At 39.4% G+C, this 21,645-nt stretch overlaps 2 non-coding genes across 2 annotated transcripts; one reads left to right on the top strand and one right to left on the bottom strand.

Moving 5' to 3' along the window:
* The first annotated feature begins 456 nt into the window (after positions 1-456).
* Positions 457-560, top strand: LOC130942636 (small nucleolar RNA R71). The gene has a single exon (XR_009071201.1). It is a non-coding gene; the product is annotated as a small nucleolar RNA R71 (small nucleolar RNA).
* Positions 561-19,696: 19,136 nt separating this feature from the next.
* On the bottom strand, positions 19,697-19,804 carry LOC130942293 (small nucleolar RNA R71). Its single transcript, XR_009070869.1, has one exon. It is a non-coding gene; the product is annotated as a small nucleolar RNA R71 (small nucleolar RNA).
* Positions 19,805-21,645: the final 1,841 nt, after the last annotated feature.

Consider the following 21,645-nt stretch of genomic DNA (forward strand, 5'->3'; position numbering starts at 1 on the left):
TCACGTAAGGTATTACTTGGATGACCCAGTACACTTGCTGGTTAGTTGAACGGAGTTGTGTCCACACATAGCAAAGAGCCACAATAATGATTCAATAGAATAACAAAGAGTACTACATTGATGTGATCACAATTTCGTCCACCAGATGCATTTTGCCATCCATTCAGAATTTGAGAGATCATGTTGACTTGCTGAGTCAACACTTTGTTTTGAGCCAATATGTCATTCAGAGCATCAATTTCAAAAACTCCCTTCCTCTGAGGCGTCCCATTATTCACAGAATTCCTCTCAGAAGTGTACATGAATTGGTTATTTGCAACCATGTCAATAAGTTCTTGAGCTTCTGCAGGCGTTTTCTTTAGGTGAATGGATCCACCTACAGAATGGTCCAATGACATCTTGAAAAACTCAGATAGACCATAATATAATATATCTAATATGGTCCATTCTGAAAACATGTCAGAAGGACACTTTTTGGTCATCTGCTTGTATCTTTCCCAAGCTTCATAGAGGGATTCACCATCTTTTTGCTTGAAGGTCTGAACATCCACTCTAAGCTTGCTCAGCTTTTGAGGAGGAAAGAATTTATCCAAGAAGGCCGTGACCAGCTTATCCCAGGAGTCCAGGCTATCTTTAGGTTGTGAGTCCAACCATGTTCTAGCTCTGTCTCTTACAGCAAAAGGGAAAAGCATGAGCCTGTAGACTTCAGGATCTACTCCATTCGTCTTTACAGTCTCACAAATCTGCAAGAACTCAGTTAAAAACTGATAAGGATCTTCATATGGAAATTCATAAAACCTGCAGTTCTGTTGCATTAGAGCAACTAATTGAGGTTTCAGCTCAAAATTGTTTGTTCCAATGGCAGGAATGGAGATGCTTCTTCCATCAAATTTGGACGTTGGTTTTGTGAAGTCACCAAGCACCCTCCTTGCATTATTGTTGTTGGGTTCGGCTGTCATCTCCTTTTCTTGTTCGAAAATTTCAGAAAGGTTGTCTCTGGATTGTTGTAATTTAGCTTCTCTTAATTTTCTCTTCAGAATCCTTTCAGGTTCAGGATCAGTTTTAACAAGAATGCCTTTTTCCTTGTTCTTGCTCATATAGGGAAGAAGAGAACAAGAAAAGAAAGAGGAATCCTCTATATCACAGTATAGAGATTCTTTTATGTTAGTAGAAGAAGAAAGGGAATAAGAGTGAAGAAGAGTGAATAGGTAAGGGCAGTGATTTGAGATGAAGAGAAGTGTTAGTAAATAAATAAATAAATAGAATAAGAGGAGAGATAGAGAATTTCGAAAATAAATTTGAAAAGAAGTTAAATGATTTTCAAAAATAAAAGATAAGATAGAATTAAAATTAAAATTCAAAACAATCAATTAATTTAAAAAGAATTTTTGAAAAAGGGATGAGATATTTTCGAAAATTAAAGAGGGAAAAGTAATTAGGTGGTTTTGAAAAAGATAAGAAACAAACAAAAAGTCAAATAGTTAATTGAAAAAGATATTAAAGTTAAATTTGAAAAGATAAGAAGATTAGAAGTTAGGTAAGATATTTTGAAATCAAATTTTTTAAAAAGATAAAATTTTGAAAAAGATAAGATATAAAAGATAAGATAAGATAGATTTGATAAAAAGATAGGATTGAAAAAGATTTAATTTTTAAAATTAAAATTAATTACTTAACTAACAAGAGACTAAAAGATATGGTTCTAGAATTTAAAGATTGAACCTTTCTTAACAAGAAAGTAACAAACTTCAAATTTTTGAATCAATCACATTAATTGTTAGTGTAATTTTTGAATATAAAGATAAAACTTAAGAAAAAGATTTTTGAAAAATATTTTAAAGAATTTTCGAAAATACTAAGATAAAAAATGAAAAATATTTGATTTTTTAAAAAGTTTTGAAAAGATAAGATTTTTAAAATTGAAAATTTGACTTGACTTGTAAGAAACAACTAATTTTTTTTAAAAAATTTTTGACTAAGTCAACTCAAATTTTCGAAATCTTTGGAGAGAAATAAGGAAAAGATATTTTTTATTTTTGAATTTTTAATAATGAGAGAGAAAAACACAAAAATGACCCAAAACATGAAAATTTTGGATCAAAACACAAGATGCATGCAAGAACACTATGAATGTCAAGATGAACACCAAGAACACTTTGAAGATCATGATGAACATCAAGAACATAATTTTGAAAAATTTTTGATGCAAAGAAAACATGCAAGACACCAAACTTAGAAATCTTTAATGCATGGACTCTAACAAACGAAAAATGCATATGAAAAACAATAAACAACACAAAGCAAGAAAATATCAAGATCAAACAAGAAGACTTGTCAAGAACAACTTGAAGATCATGAAGAACACTATGAATGCAAGGAATTTTCGAAAAACTAATGCATAAATTTAAAAAACATGCAATTGACACCAAACTTAAAAATTGACTCAACTCAAACAAGAAACACAAAATATTTTTGGTTTGTATGATTTTATGATTTTTTTGTAGTTTTATTATTTTTATTTTTCGAAAAACATTATTAGAAAAACGAAAAAGAAAAGAAAAATTTTGAAAAATTTTTGAAAATTTTTTCGAAAAGAAAATTACCTAATCTGAGCAACAAGATGAACCGTCAGTTGTCCATACTCGAACAATCCCCGCCAACGGCGCCAAAAACTTGGTGAGCGAAATTGTTACTCATGCTTAAATTGTTGTTCGAAATTGATTGTCCCTGGTGATGGCGCCAAAACCTGGTGCGCAATACCATGGTCCAAACATAACTTCACAACTTCGCACAACTAACCAGCAAGTGTACTGGGTCGTCCAAGTAATAAACCTTACGTGAGTAAGGGTCGATCCCACAGAGATTGTTGGTATGAAGCAAGCTATGGTCATCTTGTAAATCCCAATCAGGCGGATTCAAATATGATTGGATTAGATATTCAAAAGAAAAATAAAATAAACAGGAAATAAAGATAAAGTTACTCATGTAATTCAACGGTGGGAATTTCAGATAGGTGCATGGAGGTGCTGTGTTCCTTCCGAATCTCTACTTTCTTATTACATTCATCCAAGCCTTCTTACTCCTTTCCATGGCAAGCTGTATGTAGGGCATCACCGTTGTCAATGGCTACATCCCATCCTCTCAGTAAAAATGGTCCAAATGCTCTGTCACAGCACGGCTAATCATTTGTTGGTTCTCAATCAGGTTGGAGTAGAATCCCTTGATTCTTTTGCGTCTGTCACTAACGCCCAGCCTTCAGGAGTTTGAAGCTCGTCACAGTCATTCAATCCCGGAATCCTACTCAGAATATTGGTGGGCGAAATTGTGATCCATATTCTTTTGTACTTGTATGAAATCATTATTGTGGCATCAGTTGTTCACAACTCCGTTCAACTAACCAGCAAGTGTACTGGGTCGTCCAAGTAATAAACCTTACGCGAGTAAGGGTCGATCCCACAGAGATTGTTGGTATGAAGCAAGCTATGGTCACCTTGTAAATCTCAGTTAGGCAGATTAAATTGAATTATGGTTTCGAAAATTAATAATAAAATAGAAATAATAAAAGGGATACTTATGCAGATTCATTGGTGGATATTTCAGATAAGCGAATGGAGATACTGTATGGCTCAAGAACGCCTGCTTTCCTACTGCTTCAACTCAATCCTTCTTATTCCTTTCCATGGCAAGCTGTGTATAGGGGTTCACCGTTCGACGATGGCTACTTTGTATCCTCTCTGGAAAATGGTCCTCTGCGCTGTCACTCGCATGGCTAATCGTCTGGAGGCATCACACTGGCCGAAGGTTACATCCCATCCTCGCAGTGAAAACTACGCTCACGCGCTCTATCACAGCACGACTAATAACTGGTTGGTTCCCGCTCCTGCTGGAATAGAATCCCTTGATTCTTTTGCGTCTGTCACTAACGCCCAGCACTTGCGAGTCTGAAGCACGTCACAGTCACTCATTACCGGAATCCTACTCGGAATACCACAGACAAGGTTAGACTTTCCGGATTCCCAGGATCCTACTCGGAATACCACAGACAAGGTTAGACTTTCCGGATCCTCATGAATGCCGCCATCTATCTAGCTTATACCACGAAGATTCTGTTGGGGGAATCTAAGAGATATGCGCCCGGCCTAAGGTAGAACGGAAGTGGTTGTCAATCACGCGCGTTCATAAGTGAGAATGATGATGAGTGTCACGGATCATCACATTCATCAAAGTTAAGTGCAACGTATATCTTGGAATAAGAACAAGTTGAATTGAATGGAAGAAAATAGAATTGCATTAACACTTGAGGTACAGCAGAGCTCCACACCCTTAATCTATGGTGTGCAGAAACTCCACCGTTGAAAATACATAAGTAAAAGATTCAGGCATGGCCGAATGGCCAGCCCCCAAAGTGATCAAAAGACTGAATGGTCAAGAGATGTCAAATACATTGATTAAATGTTCTATTTATAATAAACTAGCTCCTAGGGTTTACATGAGTAAGTAATTGATGCATAAATCCACTTCCGGGGCCCACTTGGTGTATGTTTGGGCTGAGCTTGATCTATCCACGAGCTGAGGCTTCTCTTGGAGTTGAACTCTGAGTTATGACGTGTTTTGGGCGTTCAACTCCGGATCATGACGTTTTTCTGGCGTTTAACTCCAGACAGCAGCATGTACTTGGCGTTCAACGCCAAGTTACGTCATCAATTTCCGAATAAAGTATGGACTATTATATATTGCTGGAAAGCCCTGGATGTCTACTTTCCAACGCCGTTGATTGCGCGCCATTTGGAGTTCTGTAGCTCCAGAAACTCCATTTTGAGTGCAGGGAGGTCAGATTCCAACAGCATCAGCAGTCCTTTTGTCAGCCTTTTTTCAGAGTTTTGCTCAAATCCCTCAATTTCAGCCAGAAATTACCTGAAATCACAGAAAAACACACAAACTCATAGTAAAGTCCAGAAATGTGAATTTAACATAAAAACTAATGAAAACATCCCTAAAAGTAGCTTGAACTTACTAAAAACTACCTAAAAATAATGCCAAAAAGCGTATAAATTATCCGCTCATCACAACACCAAACTTAAATTGTTGCTTGTCCCCAAGCAACTGAAAATCAAATAGGATAAAAAGAAGAGAATATACTATAAATTCCAGAATATCAATGAATGTTAATTATAATTAGATGAGCGGGACTTGTAGCTTTTTGCTTCTGAACAGTTTTGGCATCTCACTTTTTCCTTTGAAGTTTAGAGTGATTGGCGTCTCTTAGGAACTTAGAATTTCAGATAGTGTTATTGATTCTCCTAGTTAAATATGTTGATTCTTGAACACAGCTACTTTTTAAGTCTTGGCCGTGGCCCTAAGCACTTTGTTTTCCAGTATTACCACCGGATACATAAATGCCACAGACACATAACTGGGTGAACCTTTTCAGATTGTGACTCAGCTTTGCTAGAGTCCCCAATTAGTGGTGTCCAGAGCTCTTAAGCACACTTTTTTGCTTTGGATCACGACTTTAACCACTCAGTCTCAAGCTTTCTACTTGGACCTTCATGACACAAGCACATGGTTAGGGACAGCTTGATTTAGCCACTTAGGCCTGGATTTTATTTCCTTGGGCCCTCCTATCCATTGATGCTCAAAGCCTTGGATCCTTTTTACCCTTGCCTTTTGGTTTTAAGGGCTATTGGCTTTTTCTACTGCTCCTTTTTTTTTCGCAAGCTTTCTTTTTCACTGCTTTTTCTTGCTTCAAGAATCAATTTCATGATTTTTCAGATCATCAATAACATTTCTCTTTGTTCATCATTCTTTCAAGAGCCAACAATTTTAACATTCATAAACAACAAGATCAAAAGATATATGCACTGTTCAAGCATTCATTCAGAAAACAAAAAGTATTGTCACCACATCAATATAATTAAACTAAATTCAAGGATAAATTCGAAATTCATGTACTTCTTGTTCTTTTGAATTAAAACATTTTTCATTTAAGAGAGGTGAAGGATTAATGGATTTTATTCATAGCTTTAAGGCATGGTTACATACTAATGATCATGAAATAAAGACACAAAACATAGATAAACACAATATTAAAAACCGAAAAGCAGAAAGAAATAAGAACAAGGAATGAGTCCACCTTAGTGGCGTCTTCTTCTTGAAGGACCAATGATGTTCTTAAGCTCGTCTATGTCCCTTCCTTGCCTTTGTTGCTCCTCCCTCATTGCTCTTTGATCTTCCCTTATTTCTTGGAGAATGATGGAGTGCTCATGATGTTCCACCCTTAATTGTTCCACATTGTGGCTTAAATCTTCTAAGGAGGTGTTGAGTTGCTCCCAATAGTTGTTGGGAGGAAAGTACATCCCTTGAGGCATCTCAGGGATTTCTTGATGATGAGCTTCCTCATGCATCTCTTGAGAACCGTGAGGGGCTTCTCTTGCTTGCTCCATCCTCTTCTTGGTGATGGTCTGATCCTCTTCAATGAGGGTATCTCCTTCTATGATGACTCCAGCTGAGTAACATAGATGGCAAATAAGGTGAGGGAAAGCTAGCCGTGCCATAGGTGAGGACTTGTCGGCTATTTTGTAGACTTCATTGGAGATGACCTCATGAACTTCTACTTCCTCTCCAATCATGATGCTATGAATCATGATGCCCTGATCCACAGTAACTTCAGATCGGTTGCTAGTAGGAATGATGGAGCGTTGAATGAACTCCAACCATCCTCTAGCTACAGGCTTGAGGTCCAGTCTTCTTAGTTGGACTGGCTTGCCTTTGGAGTCTCTCTTCCACTGAGCTCCTTCCACACATATGTCCATAAGGACTTGGTCCAACCTTTGATTAAAGTTGACCCTTCTAGTGTAGGGACGTTCATCTCCTTGCATCATGGGCAAGTGAAACGCCAACCTCACATTTTCCGGACTAAAATCTAAGTATTTTCCCCGAACCATTGTGAGATAATTCTTTGGACTCGGGTTCATACTTTGATCATGGTTCCTAGTGATCCATGCATTGGCATAGAACTCTTGAACCATTAAGATTCCGACTTGTTGCATGGGGTTGGCTAGGACTTCCCAACCTCTTCTTTGGATTTCATGTCGGATCTCCGGATACTCATTCTTTTTGAGCTTGAAAGGGACCACAGGGATCACCTTCTTCTTTGCCACAACATCATAGAAGTGGTCTTGATGGCTCTTGGAGATGAATCTTTCCATCTCCCATGACTCGGAGGTGGAAGCTTTTGTCTTCCCTTTTCCTTTTCTAGAGGATACTCCGGCCTTAGGTGCCATTGGTAATGGAAATACAAAAAAGCTTATGCTTTTACCACACCAAACTTAAAATATTGCTCGCCCTCGAGCAAAAAAGAAAGAGGAGAAGAAGAAGAAGAAGAAAAGATAGTAGAGAGGGAGAGGTGAAGGTTCGGCCAAGTGGAGAAGAAGGGGTTGTGTTGTGTGAAAATGAAGTAGAATGGAAGGGTATTTATAGGGAGAGGGGGGAGTTTAGTTTCGGCCAATTTGGGTGGGAATGGGTGGGAAAATTGTTTTTAAATATTTGAAGGTAGGTGGGGTGTATGGGGAAGAGTGGAAGGATGTGAGTGGTGAAGGGGGTAATTGGGAAGAGGAATTGAGGTGATTGGTGAAAGGTGTTGGGAAGTGTGACATGGGGATTAGGAGAGTGTGATTAGGATTAAGAGGTAGGGTGGGAATATGGTAGGTGGAGATCCTGTGGGGTCCACAGATCCTGAGGTGATCCTGTGGGGTCTACAGGTTCTGAGGTGTCAAGGAATTCCATCCTTGCACCAAATAGGCATGTAAAATGCCTTGGTGCACCATTCTAGCGTTTAGACGCCTATTGGTGCACGTTTTGGGCGTTCAACGCCCATGTAAAGCATGTTTCTGGCGTTGAACGCCAGTTTCATGCTTGTTACTGGCGTTCAGTGCCAGTTTTTCCTCTCTGGGCACATTCCTGGCGTTCAGCGCCAGGATGTTGCTTGTTTCTGGCGTTCAGCGCCAGAATGGTGCTCTGTTCTGGCGTTGAACGCCGGCCAGATGCACCTTACTGGCGTTGAGCGCCAGTTTACATCGTCTAATCACAAATAAAGTATGAACTATTATATATTGCTGGAAAGCTCTGGATGTCTAATTTCCAACGCCGTTGAGAGCGCGCCATTTGGAGTTCTATAGCTCCAGTAAATCCATTTCGAGTGTAGGGAGGTCAGATTCCAACAGCATCAGCAGTCCTTTGTCAGCCTCCTATCAGAGTTTTGCTCAGGTCCCTCAATTTCAGCCAGAAAATACTTGAAATAATAGAAAAACACACAAACTCATAGTAAAGTCCAGAAATGTGAATTTAGCATAAAAACTAATGAAAACATCCCTAAAAGTAACTAGAACCTATTAAAAACTACCTAAAAACAATGCCAAAAGGCGTATAAATTATCCGCTCATCAACGGTTTACAATAAAAGAGAAATATGAAATCTTTTTCTGAAAGAGGAAACTGTTCATTTAAAACAATATTCAAAAGTCTTTCAAAAGGTTTATCTATGCTGAATCAAAATAGCCTTTCATATTTTTCCAAACCAGAAACACAAAATCGAAACGAACCATCAGTCCATCTCAATTCAACCACGGGCCTAGGCCCAAACAATCCAATCCAGCAACCAATCACCACAATCTAATAGAGTCCCAGTTGCAAACACAGATAGGAAGTTCAAGCACAAACAAACAGTTACAGCAAGTAGAACAAGTAGCAGTTAATCTCAAATAGTCACAAAGGCAAACCAAGTACAATATGCACACCCAAACAATGTCACATAGATGCATATGATGCATGCCTATCCTAGTGGCTGATGATATCATCTGTTGGTTATAGAGCCAACCTGACAAGTCCTGGTAGCTAACCATTGGACTGTCCCTTTGTCGTGTCTCTCCAACTCGAGTTATACTCAACATAATCGTGATCATAATCATGCCAAATCCATCACCTTCACTGGTGAATATTCACGGGGGTGAGCTCATCCGGGAATTTCACAGTGCTCGGCCACCGTGACGACATAGGGTCAAAAGAGCTTCGAGTCTCCACCTGGAGCACGTGGTGGCTAGCCACTGCTTTCTCCCAGGGAAACTCGTATCTCCGATAGTGGAAGTGCAATATCACAAATTATCAATATCTTAACATATATGCCTTCATTCTCAGCCATGGATCAACATCCATCTCAGCCATCCGGCTCACGGTTCAATCCAGAACCAGCCAATATTCATATCATACATAGCCATTCCGGCTCACGGTTCAATCCAAAACCAGCCAATATTCATAATCATACACAACCATTCCGGCTCACAACAAAACAGCACTTCCTCCATTCAACATCATCAAATTCATAAAATCGGCATTTAAGCCATAAATAACTTTTTCTCAATTCATTTCACTTTGAAATCAAGTTTCAACTCTTTTCAGCCTTGGCTTTAAAGATCTCATTTCTCAAATCATCTCAGGCTCAAAAGCCACTTTTACTCGAGGTAAATTCCCCTTTGAAAACAACGCCACTCTCGGCATCCTCTTCCCAAAACTTCCATAACCATGGAAAGTTAAAGACTCCTTTTGAAACATTCAAAATCATCCATCCAATAGTGGGATTTTATAACAAAGTTTCTCGGCAGAGTCCCATGTCTTTAGGGGAGAATAACATAACTCATTTCGCCAAATTCATTTAAAATCATTAAAACCTTGGCTTTCCGATTTGAGTAATAAAATAGGATCTAAACCAAATCGAGTCACGTAATCATTTACTTTTTTCAAAGCTGTTTCCTTTACTTAGGCAAAACCAACTTCAATCCCCATGATAAATTCTAAAGCATTTCAAATGTTCAAAATTGTTTTAGTCTTGCAAAAATTCAGAATTCAAAGAGTACTTAAAACCTTTCTCAAAACATTTCAAAATGAAAATTGTCAATAGACATTCAGGTTCTTTCAAAGTCATTGAAACTTCTTTAACTGAAACCCCCAAGTCAAATAACTTTCTCCTGAAAGAGATACAATGTCTTTCTTAAGAAGCAATACTAAATCACAATTTCCTCTTTACTAACTCATTTTGAAAGCATGAATCATCCTTTTCTTGCATTGATGATTCAAATAAAACAGTAGAAGTCTTTAACTTATCATTTTCCAGACAACATTTCAATAAAGACTCGGATTTTATAGAAATTTCGGCAGCACCTCACCTAAAACTTGGACTTTGCCACCCGGTTCGGGTCCCAACTAAACTGTTCCACAATCCTTTTCAATAGCCCAAAATCCAAAATCAGTTCAAGGCAAGCCAAATCCAACAGTCATCTCAATTCCGTATTTCAAGGAAACCGTTTCAAAAATCAAGTCAATACCAACCGATTTAACTCATTTCCAAAGCTTTAAAGAAGCGGCTCAATAACAAATCATTTGTCAAAACCCAGTCAATTAAAGTAAACTAGGCTGAATTCAAAAGTGCATTCGACTTTTCACATCATCAAAATAATTAACTCAATTCAATCAATCCTCAACGGATTAAAAATCAGATTTCAAATTTTTAAAGAATCACTTCAAAACACTACATCTCACAAAGCCGCACAACAATTCAGCTAAACAAACATCCATAATCATTCGAGACAATCAATTAATACATAAGGCTGATACAATCACCAAATTTATTATCTCACATCAGTATCCATATGTAATAATTCCAATACATAAAACATAGTTTTTGGAAAGCGCCCCTACCTCAAAACGCATAACCATAACCCAAACGCGTCACATAGTCCTTTCCGCCTCAGCCCGAAACCAGAGGCAACTTCAAGGCACAGCCCCACACGTTTTCACAGTAGCATAAACAGCTTTAAATTACAACAAGCAACCTTAGTTACTAAATTCTAAGAACATTAATACCGTAAAGGCTTTAATACACGTACGGGACACTAACGCAGGACATTTCGAAACATAAATACTTACTGAAACTAAGAAAGAACCGTTGAACTGAACCGCAGTAGCCTCTGAACCGGTTGGGCGGTAGCCCCGGCAGCCACCTCCAGCGGCTGTGGCGACTCGACTCCGGCAACGGTGACTGAAACCAATATGCCTGGTGGACGAAATTGTGATCACATGCTCTTTGTACTTGTATGAAATTTAATAATTGGCTCTATTGGAATTCACAACTCCGTTCAACTAACCAGCAAGTGTACTGGGTCGTCCAAGTAATAAACCTTACGCGAGTAAGGGTCGATCCCACAGAGATTGTTGGTATGAAGCAAGCTATGGTCACCTTGTAAATCTCAGTTAGGCAGATTAAATTGGTTTATGGATTTCGAAAATTAATAATAAATGGAAAATAAAAAGGGATAGAAATACTTATGTAAATCAAGAGTGGGAATTTCAGATAGGCGTATGGAGATGCTGTGCTCCTCTTGAAACTCTACTTCACTACTCACACTTCCAATCCTTCTTACTCCTTTCCATGGCAAGCTGTATGTAGGGCATCACCATCATCAATGGCTACTTTTAATCCTCTCGGGAAAATGGTCCTATGCACTGTCACTGCACGGCTAATCGTCTGGAGGCATCACCCTTGTTGATAGCTACATCCCATCCTCTCAGTGAAAATGGTCCAAATGCTCTGTCACAGCACGGCTAATCATCTGTCGGTTCTCAATCAGGTTGGAGTAGAATCCATTGATTCTTTTGCGTTTGTCACTAACGCCTAGCCTTCAGGAGTTTGAAGCTCGTCACAGTCATTCAATCCCGGAATCCTACTCGGAATACCACAGACAAGGTTAGACTTTCCGGATCCCCATGAATGCCGCCATCTATCTAGCTTATACCACGAAGATTTTGTTGGGGAATCTAAGAGATATGCGCCCGGCCTAAAGTAGAACGGAAGTGGTTGTCAATCACGCGCGTTCATAAGTGAGAATGATGATGAGTGTCACGGATCATCACATTCATCAAAGTGTTGTGCAACGTATATCTTGGAATAAGAATAAAAGAGAATTGAATAGAAAGTAATAGTAATTGTATTGAAACTTGAGGTACAGCAGAGCTCCACACCCTTAATCTATGGTGTGCAGAAACTCCACCGTTGAAAATACATAAGTGAAAGGTTCAGGCATGGCCGAATGGCCAGCCCCCAAAACGTGATCACAGGATTCAAATTACAATCCAGGATCTGGTCTAAGACGTCTAATACAATAGCAAAAAGTTCTATTTATAATAAACTAACTCCTAGGGTTTACATGAGTAAGTAATTGATGCATAAATCCACTTCCGGGGCCCACTTGGTGTATGTTTGGGCTGAGCTTGATCTATCCACGAGCTGAGGCTTTTATTGGAGTTAAACTCCAAGTTATGACGTGTTTTGGGCGTTCAACTCCGGATCATGACGTGTTTCTGGCATTTAACTCCAGACAGCAGCACGTACTTGGCGTTCAACGCCAAGTTACGTCGTCAATTTCCGAATAAAGTATGGACTATTATATATTGCTGGAAAGCTCTGGATGTATAATTTCCAACGCCGTTGAGATCGCGCCATTTGAAGTTCTGTAGCTCCAGAAAATTCATTTTGAGTGCAGGGAGGTCAGATTCCAACAGCATCAGCAGTCCTTTTGTCAGCCTTTTTCAAAGTTTTGCTCAAGTCCCTCAATTTCAGCCAGAAATTACCTGAAATCACAGAAAAACACACAAACTCATAGTAAAGTCCAGAAATGTGAATTTAACATAAAAAACTAATGAAAACATCCCTAAAAGTAGCTTGAACTTACTAAAAACTACCTAAAAACAATGCCAAAAAGCGTATAAATTATCCGCTCATCACAACACCAAACTTAAATAGTTGCTTGTCCCCAAGCAACTGAAAATCAAATAGGATAAAAAGAAGAGAATATACTATAAATTCGGAATATCAATGAATATTAGTTCTAATTATATGAGCGGGACTTGTAGCTTTTTGCCTCTGAACAGTTTTGGTATCTCACTTTTTCCTTTGAAGTTTTGAATGATTGGCTTCTCTAGGAACTTAGAATTTCGGATAGTGTTATTGATTCTCCTAGTTAATATGTTGATTCTTGAACACAGCTACTTATGTGTCTTGGCCGTGGCCCTAAGCACTTTGTTTTCCAGTATTACCACCGGATACATAAATGCCACAGACACATAACTGGGTGAACCTTTTCAGATTGTGACTCAGCTTTGCTAGAGTCCCCAGTTAGAGGTGTCCAGAGCTCTTAAGCACACTCTTTTTACTTTGGATCACGACTTTAACCACTCAGTCTCAAGCTTTTCACTTGGACCTTCATGACACAAGCACATGGTTAGGGACAGCTTGATTTAGCCGCTTAGGCCTGGATTTTATTTCCTTGGGCCCTCCTATCCATTGATGCTCAAAGCCTTGGATCCTTTTTACCCTTGCCTTTTGGTTTTAAGGGCTATTGGCTTTTTCTGCTTGCTTTTTCTTTTTCTTTCTATTTTTTTTTCGCCACTTTTTTTTCGCAAGCTTTTGCTATTCACTGCTTTTTCTTGCTTCAAGAATCAATTTCATGATTTTTCAGATTGTCAATAACATTTCTCCTTGTTCATAATTCTTTCAAGAGCCAACAATTTTAACATTCATAAACAACAAGATCAAAAGACATATGCAGTGTTCAAGCATTCATTCAGAAAACAAAAGTATTGTCACCACATCAATATAATTAAACTAAATTCAAGGATAAATTCGAAATTCATGTACTTCTTGTTCTTTTGAATTAAAACATTTTTCTTTTAAGAGAGGTGAAGGATTAATGGAATTTATTCATAGCTTTAAGACATAGTTACTACATACTAATGATCATGAAGTAGAGACACAAAACATAAATAGACATATAACATAAAAAATCGAAAAATAGAGAAATAAGAACAAGGAATGAGTCCACCTTAGTGGCGTCTTCTTCTTGAAGGACCAATGATGTTCTTAAGCTCTTCTATGTCCCTTCCTTGCCTTTGTTGCTCCTCCCTCATTGCTTTTTGATCTTCTCTTATTTCTTGGAGAATGATGGAGTGCTCATGATGTTCCACCCTTAATTGTTTCACATTGTGGCTCAAATCTTCTAAGGAGGTGTTGAGTTGTTCCCAATAGTTGTTAGAAGGAAAGTGCATCCCTTGAGGCATCTCAGGGATTTCTTGATGATGAGCTTCTTCATGCATCTCTTGAAGATCGTGAAGGGTCTCTCTTGCTTGCTCCATCCTCTTCTTGGTGATGGGCCTATCCTCTTCAATGAGGATGTCTCCTTCTATGATGACTCCAGCTGAGTAACACAGATGGCAAATAAGGTGAGGAAAAGCTAGCCTTGCCATGGGTGAGGGCTTGTCGGCTATTTTGTAGATTTCATTGGAGATGACCTCATGAACTTCTACTTCCTCTCCAATCATGATGCCATGAATCATGATGGCCCGATCCACAGTAACTTCAGATCGGTTGCTAGTAGGAATGATGGAGCGTTGAATGAACTCCAACCATCCTCTAGCCACAGGCTTGAGATCCAGTCTTCTTAGTTGAACTGGCTTGCCTTTGGAGTCTCTTCTCCACTGAGCTCCTTCCACACATATGTCCATAAGGACTTGGTCCAACCTTTGATTAAAGTTGACCCTTCTAGTGTAGGGGCGTTCATCTCCTTGCATCATAGGCAAGTGAAACGCCAACCTCACATTTTCCGGACTAAAATCTAAGTATTTCCCCCGAACCATTGTGAGATAATTCTTTAGACTCGGGTTCATACTTTGATCATGGTTCCTAGTGATCCATGCGTTGGCATAGAACTCTTGAACCATTAAGATTCCGACTTGTTGCATGGGGTTGGTTAGGACTTCCCAACCTCTTCTTTGGATTTCATGTCGGATCTCCGGATACTCATTCTTTTTGAGCTTGAAAGGGACCTCGGGGATCACCTTCTTCTTTGCCACAACATCATAGAAGTGGTCTTGATGGCTCTTGGAGATGAATCTTTCCATCTTCCATGACTCGGAGGTGGAAGCTTTTGTCTTCCCTTTTCCTTTTCTAGAGGATACTCCGGCCTTAGGTGCCATTGATGGTAATGGAAAAACAAAAAGGCTTATGCTTTTACCACACCAAACTTAAAATATTGCTCGTCCTCGAGCAATAAAAGAAAGAAGAGAAGAAGAAGAAGAAGAGAATATGGTAGAGAGGGAGAGAGGTAGGTTCGGCCAAGGTGAAGAAGAGAGGGTTGTGTTGTGTGAAAATGAAATAGAATGGAAGGGTATTGATAGGGAGAGGGGGGAGTGTATGTTCGGCCATGTAGGGTGGGAATGGGTGGGAAAATGGTTTTAAATTTTTGAAGGTAGGTGGGGTTTATGGGGAAGAGTGGATGGATGTGAGTGGTGAAGGGGGTGATTGGGAAGAGGAATTGAGGTGATTGGTGAAGAGTGTTGGGAAGTGTGACATGGGGAATAGTCATCACAAAAACTAGGATTAGGAGGTAAGGTAGGAATATGTTAGGTGGGGATCCTGTGGGGTCCACAGATCCTGAGGTGGTCCTGTGGGGTCCACAGGTCCTGAGGTGTCAAGGAATTCCATCCCTGCACCAAATAGGCATGTAAAATGCCTTTGCACACCATTCTGGCATTTAAACGCCGTGTGGTGCACATTCTGGGCGTTCAACGCCCATGTAAAGCATGTTTCTGGCGTTGAACGCCAGTTTCATGCTTGTTACTGGCGTTCAGCGCCAGCTTTTCTCCTCTAGGCACATTCCTGGCATTCAGCGCCAGAATGTTGCTTGTTTCTGGCGTTCAGCGCCAGAATGATGCTCTGTTCTGGCGTTGAACGCCGGCCAGATGCATCTTACTGGCGTTGAACGCCAGCCTGTGCGTCCTCCAGGGTGCGAATTTTTTTCTTCTGCTGTTTTTGATTCTGTTTTTAATTTTTATGATTTTTTCATGACTCCTCATGATCATGTACCTAATAAAACACAAAATAACAATAAAATAAAATAAAAATTAGATAAATAAAATTGGGTTGCCTCCCAACAAGCGCTTCTTTAATGTCAATAGCTTGACAGTGGCTCTCATGGAGCCACAAGGTGATCAGGTCAATGTTGTATAGTCCCAACACCAAACTTAGAGTTTGGATATGGGGTCTTAACACCTGATGAGCAGATAATTTGTACGCTTTTTGGCATTGTTTTTAGTATATTTTTAGTATATTTGGTTGAGTTTTTAGTATATTTTTATTAGTTTTTAGTTAAAATTCACTTTTCTGGACTTTACTATGAGTTTGTGTATTTTTCTGTGATTTCCGGTATTTTCTGGCTGAAATTGAGGGACCTGAGCAAAAATCTGATTCAGAGACTGAAAAGGACTGCAGATGCTGTTGGATTCTGACCTCCATGCACTCGAAGTGGATTTTCTGGAGCTACAGAAGCCCAATTGGCGCGCTCTCAACGGCGTTGGAAAGTAGACATTCTGGGCTTTCCAGCAATATATGATAGTCCATACTTTGCCCAAGATTTGATGGCCCAAACTGGCGTTCAAAGTCACCTTCAGAATTTCCAGCGTTAAACGCCGGAACTGGCACCAAAATGGGAGTTAAACGCCCAAACTGGCACAAAAGCTGGCGTTTAACTCCAAGAAGAGTCTCTACACGAAAATGCTTCATTGCTCAGCCCAAGCACACACCAAGTGGGCCCGGAAGTGGATTTTTATGTCATTTACTCATCTCTGTAAACTTAGGCTACTAGTTCTCTATAAGTAGGACCTTTTACTATTGTATTTAGAGATCTTGGTAGCTATCTTTGTTCTTAGGCTATCTTAGATCATTGAGAGGCTGGCCATTCGGCCATGCCTAGACCTTGTTCTTATGTATTTTCAACGGTGGAGTTTCTACACACCATAGATTAAGGTGTGGAGCTCTGCTGTACCTCGAGTATTAATGCAATTACTATTGTTCTTCTATTCAATTCCGCTTGTTCTTGTTCTAAGATATCACTTGTTCTTCAACTTGATGAATGTGATGATCCGTGACACTCATCATCATTCTCACCTATGAACGTGTGCCTGACAACCACCTCCGTTCTACCTTAGATTGGGTGAATATCTCTTGGATTCCTGATACACGATGCATGGTTGATCGCCTGACAACCGAGCCAGCCATTCCGTGAGATCAGAGTCTTCGTGGTATAGGCTAGAACTGATAGCGGCATTCAAGAGAATCCGGAAGGTCTAACCTTGTCTGTGGTATTCTGAGTAGGATTCAATGATTGAATGACTGTGACGTGCTTCAAACTCCTAAAGGCGGGGCGTTAGTGACAGACGCAAAAGAATCACTGGATTCTATTCCGGCCTGATTGAGAACCGACAGATGGATAGCCGTGCCGTGACAGGGTGCGTTGAACATTTCCATTGAGAGGATGGGAGGTAGCCACTGACAACGGTGAAACCCTTGCATAAGCTTGCCATGGAAAGGAGTAAGAAGGATTGGATGAAGACAGTAGGAAAGCAGAGAGACGGAAGGGACACAGCATCTTCATGCGCTTATCTGAAATTTCCACCAATGAATTACATAAGTATCTCTATCTTTATCTTTATGTTTTATTCGTATATCACCATATCCATTTGAGTTTGCCTGACTAAGATTTACAAGATGACCATAGCTTGCTTCATACCAACAATCTCCATGGGATCGACCCTTACTCGCGTAAGGTTTATTACTTGGACGACCCAGTGCACTTGCTGCTTAGTTGTGCGAAGTTGTGTTTATGCCATGGTATTGAACACCAAGTTTTTGGGGTTCATTACCGGGGATTATGAGAGTTGTGAAAAGTATTGTTCACAATTTCGCGCACCAAGTTTTTGGCGCCGTTGCCGGGGATTGTTCGAGTATGGACAACTGACGGTTCATCTTGTTGCTTAGATTAGGTATTTTTCAGAGTTCTTAAGAATGAATTCTAGTGTTTCAAGGTGATGTTCTTATCATCACCAAAGCTGATTGATTATCATCAATTTAGCTCTTGAATGCAATGTCCTGCTGAAGCTTGGCTATTCATGTCTAATTCCTTTAGACTGAAGCTTTAGACTAACATTGCATGATTCCTGGAATTCTCATTAAGAATTTTGATACCTTTATTTTTTTTTTCACTTAATTTTCGAAAAATCCAAAAAAAAATTACAAAATCATAAAAAAAAAACCAAAAATATTTTATGTTTCTTGTTTAAGTCTAATGTCTCATTTTAAGTTTGGTGTCTTGCATGCATTGTTTATTTGATCTTGGTTCTATTTTCAAGTCAATAGTACAGGGAACTGAAGATTCAGAACATGCAGCAGAGGAATTACACAGAAAAAGCTGGGCATTCAAAACGCCCAGTGAAGAAGGACAGATTGGCGTTTAAACGCCAGCCAGGGTGCCTGGTTGGGCGTTTAATGCCCAAAAAGGTAGTGCATTGGGCGTTAAACGCCAGAATGTGCACCATTCTGGGCGTTTAACGCCAGGATGGCACAAGGGGGAGGATTTTGTTTTCAAATCAATTTTTTTCAAGTTTTCAAAGTTTTTCAAAATCAAATCTTTTTCAAATCATATCTTTTCAATCAAATGTTTTCAAAATCAATTTCTTTCCTTTTTCAAAGATACTTGCTAACAATTAATGATTCGATTGAACATTTCAAGTATGTTGCCTTTTCTGTGGAGAAAGGTTTAATGTTTGAATCATATCTTTTCTTGTTAGGCAAGTCATTAATTTTTAAAATCAAATCTTTTTAAAATTATTTTCAAATCATATCTTCTCAATCATATCTTTTCAATCACATCTTTTTCAAAACAGTTTTCAATCATATCTTTTTTATTTCTAATTTCAAAATCTTTTTCAAAAATTACTTGATCCCTTTCTCACTCTTGATTTTCGAAAATCAAATTAAAGTTTTTCAAAATGCTTTTAAAATCTTTTTAATTAATTTTCGAAAAATTTCCTCCTCTCTTCTCACATCCTTCTATTTATGGAGCACCACTCCTCCTCAATGCACAATTCGAACTCTATCTGACTAAGTTCGAATTCTTCTCCTTCTTCCTTCTATTTTTCTTCTTCTCTGACACCTCAAGGAATCTCTATACTGTGACATAGAGGATTCCACATTTTCTTGTTCTCTTCTCTTTCATATGAGCAGGAACAAAGACAAAAGCATTCTTGTTGAAGCTGATCCTGAACCTGAAAGGATCTTGAAGCGAAAGCTAAGAGAAGCTAAGGCACAACTCTCTGTAGAGGACCTAACAGAAATCTTCAAAGAAGAAGAACCCATGGCAGCCGAAAACAACAACAATGCCAACAATGCAAGGAAGGTGCTTGGTGACTTTACTGCACCTACTCCCGACTTCTATGGGAGAAGCATCTCTATCCCTGCCATTGGAGCAAACAACTTTGAGCTTAAGCCTCAATTAGTTTCTCTAATGCAACAGAATTGCAAGTTCCATGGACTTCCATTGGAAGATCCTCATCAGTTCTTAGCTGAATTCTTGTAAATCTGTGACACTGTCAAGACTAATGGGGTTGACCCTGAGGTCTACAGACTGATGTTATTCCCTTTTGCTGTAAGAGACAGAGCTAGGACATGGTTGGATTCACAACCTAAAGAAAGCCTGAACTCTTGGGAAAAGCTAGTCAATGCCTTCTTGGCAAAGTTCTTTTCACCTCAAAAATTGAGTAAGCTTAGAGTGGAAGTCCAAACCTTCAGACAGAAGGAAGGAGAATCCCTCTATGAAGCTTGGGAAAGATACAAACAATTGATCAGAAAATGTCCTTCTGACATGCTTTCTGAATGGAGCATCATAGGTATTTTCTATGATGGTCTCTCTGAACTATCCAAGATGTCTTTGGATAGCTCTGCTGGAGGATCTCTTCATCTGAAGAAGACGCCTACAGAAGCTCAAGAACTAATTGAAATGGTTGCAAATAACCAATTCATGTACACTTCTGAAAGGAATCCTGTGAACAATGGGACTAATCAGAAGAAAGGAGTTCTTGAGATTGATACTCTGAATGCCATTCTGGCTCAGAACAAGATATTGACTCAACAAGTCAATATGATTTCTCAAAGTCTGTCTGGAATGCAAAATGCACCAAGCAGTACTAAGGATGCTTCATCTGAAGAAGAAGCTTATGATCCTGAGAACCCTTCAATGGAAGAGGTGAATTACATGGGAGAACCCTATGGAAACACCTATAATTCTTCATGGAGAAATCACCCAAATTTCTCATGGAAGGATCAACAGAGACCTCAACAAGGTTTCAACAACAATAATGGTGGAAGAAACAGGTTTAGCAATAGCAAGCCTTTTCCATCATCTTCTCAGCAACAGACAGAGAGTTCTAAGCAGAGTAACTCTGACTTAGCAACCATGGTCTCTGATCTAATCAAAACCACTCAAAGTTTCATGACTGAAACAAGGTCCTCCATTAGGAATTTAGAGGCACAAGTGGGACAGCTGAGCAAGAAAATTACTGAACTCCCTCCTAGTACTCTTCCAAGCAATACAGAAGAAAATCCAAAAGGAGAGTGCAAGGCCATCAACATGGCCGAATTTGGAGAGGAAGGAGAGGAAGTGAACGCCACTGAGGAAGACCTCAATGGGCGTGCACTAGCCTCCAATGAGTTCCCTAATGAGGAACCATGGGAATCTGAGGCTCAAAATGAGACCATAGAGATTCCATTGGACTTACTTCTGCCTTTCATGAGTTCTGATGAGTATTCTTCTTCTGAAGAGGAAGAGTATGTCACTGAAGAGCAAGTTGCTAAATACCTTGAAGCAATCATGAAGGTAAATGACAAGTTATTTGGAAATGAGGCTTGGGAGAACGAACCTCCTTTGCTCACCAAAGAACTAGATGACTTGTCTAGGCAGAAATTACCCCAAAAGAGGCAGGACCCTGGGAAGTTCTCCATACCTTGTACCATAGGCACATTGACCTTCAAGAAGGCTCTGTGTGACTTAGGGTCAAGTGTAAACCTCATGCCTCTTTCTGTAATGGAGAAGCTAGGGATCTTTGAGGTACAAGCTGCAAGAATCTCACTAGAAATGGCAGACAATTCAAGAAAACAAGCTTATGGACTTGTAGAGGATGTTCTGGTAAAGATTGAAGACCATTACATCCCTGCTGATTTCATAGTCCTAGAGACTGGGAAGTGCATGGATGAATCTATCATCCTTGGCAGACCCTTCCTAGCCACAGCAAAGGCTGTGATTGATGTTGATGGAGGTGAACTGATCATTCAAGTGAATGAAGAATCCTTTGTGTTTAAGGCTCAAGGATATCCCTCTGTCACCATGGAGAGGAAGCATGAAGAGCTCCTCTCAAAACAGAGCCAAACAGAGCCCCCACAGTCAAACTCTAAGTTTGGTGTTGGGAGGCCACAACTAACTTCTAAGTTTGGTGTTGAACCCCCACACTCAAACTCTAAGTTTGGTGTTGGGAGGTTCCAACATTTCTCTGAGCATCTGTGAGGCTCCATGAGAGCCCTCTGTCAAGCTACTGACATTAAAGAAGCGCTTGTTGGGAGGCAACCCAATGTTATATTTTATATATTTTCCTTTGTTATTTTATTTTGTAGGTTGATGATCATGAGAAGTCACAAAATCAATTGAAAAAGCAAAAA

Source organism: Arachis stenosperma, chromosome 7, assembly GCF_014773155.1.
Source record: "Arachis stenosperma cultivar V10309 chromosome 7, arast.V10309.gnm1.PFL2, whole genome shotgun sequence".
NCBI classification, from domain to species: Eukaryota; Viridiplantae; Streptophyta; class Magnoliopsida; order Fabales; family Fabaceae; genus Arachis; species Arachis stenosperma.